We start from the raw sequence: 1,580 nt of genomic DNA, 5'->3' as shown, positions 1-1,580 counted from the left end.
TTGCTAAAGGGAGACAGCAAGGTAAAGAACCTCCTAGTGGCAAGTAGATGTCACTGTGTCCTTTAGCATCTCCAGCCCTGGGAGCCTCTGGTGCAGCAGAAAATGCAATCAGTGGCTTGGAATGTATAGATAGTAACCCTGGCATTTCTCAGATTTGGCCTCTTTTGTCTCATTATCTGTGGTATGTGAATTTAGGGTGCTCCTGCTTTCTTTCCTATGGGATTGGATTCCGGGAGCACAGTTTGTCCCAGAGTCTAGCTTATTCATTTGGAAAATGAAGACTAGGTAGGATTTACTATGCCTCATCTCTCTGATATTTTCCTCTTACAATCCTGTATTCTTTAGGTGCTCAATTATCATTTTTTCAAAATAAGGCACGTTCTTCTCTGAACACACTTCTCCTGGGTCATGAATAGATTTTTCTATGTGAGGTGACCTGATCTGTGACTCTCACTTAGAAAGCTCATCTATTTTTTTTTTTTTTTGTGAGATAAGGTGCATGTCTGATATGGAAGGGAAGGACCAAGGAACTTCCCTGGGTATTTTAGACATCTTTTAAATGAGTTACTTCTTTGCCTGTATTCTTGAAATGGCTCAGCTGCTGAAGGTGCTGGCCATCAAGCCTGCTGGCCCAAGTTTGATTCCTGAAACCTACACAGAGGGAGGAGAGAACTGACTTCAGTAGTTGTCCTCTGACCACCATGTGTGTCCACAAACACATAAATGTTAAACACAGAAGTTTCTTAAGCCTACTGCTGTGTAAGATCCTGGTTCATGGCATTCTACTTTGAAAACTGGCTCCCTTGTGCTAGGCAAGCATCTAGTTAACTGTGCTATTATATTTGTAACATTTGGTTATTTCATTTGCTCTTGTTTTTCTAAAATAAACTTAAAACAGGGTGTACTGGCTGGTTTTGTGTGTCAACTTGACACAGGCTGGAGTTATCACAGAGAAAGGAGCTTCAGTTGGGGAAGTGCCTCCATGAGATCCAGCCGTGGGGCATTTTCTCAATTGCCCCTTGTGGGTGGTGCCACCCTGGGCTGGAAGTCTTGGGTTCTATAAGAGAGCAGGTCGAGCAAGCTAGGGGAAGCAAGCCAGTAAGAAACATCCCTCCATGGCCTCTGCATCAGCTCCTGCTTCCTGACCTGCTTGAGTTCCAGTCCTGGCTTCCTCTGGTGATCAACAGCCATGTGGAAGTAAGCTCAATAAACCCTTTTCTCCCCAACTTGCTTCTTGGTCATGATGTTTGTGCAGGAATAGAAACCCTGACTAAGGCACAGGGGAACTTAGTCATGGTCACTGCAGTAACTGTAGTACCTAAAATATTCTAAAATATTGCCAGAAGTATTTACTGACTAATGCTCAGTAAATGTCTATTAAATGAATAAAATAGAGTCCTTTTCAAGGAATTTATGGTCCAGTAAGGAGAAGTAAGCATATCCAGACAGGAAAAGAGTGAGGAACTAGTCCACCATAAAGTAGTAGAGGGGTTATGAGTTTAGTCTCTGATGTTACAGGCCTCTGTTTGTCCTTCTGTGTCGCGACCGGTCTCGCCAGCAAGAATGACGCCGCAACAGGA

This window comes from Mastomys coucha, unplaced genomic scaffold (genome assembly GCF_008632895.1).
Source record: "Mastomys coucha isolate ucsf_1 unplaced genomic scaffold, UCSF_Mcou_1 pScaffold14, whole genome shotgun sequence".
Taxonomy (NCBI): domain Eukaryota; kingdom Metazoa; phylum Chordata; class Mammalia; order Rodentia; family Muridae; genus Mastomys; species Mastomys coucha.
This window is presented reverse-complemented; position numbering follows the sequence as displayed.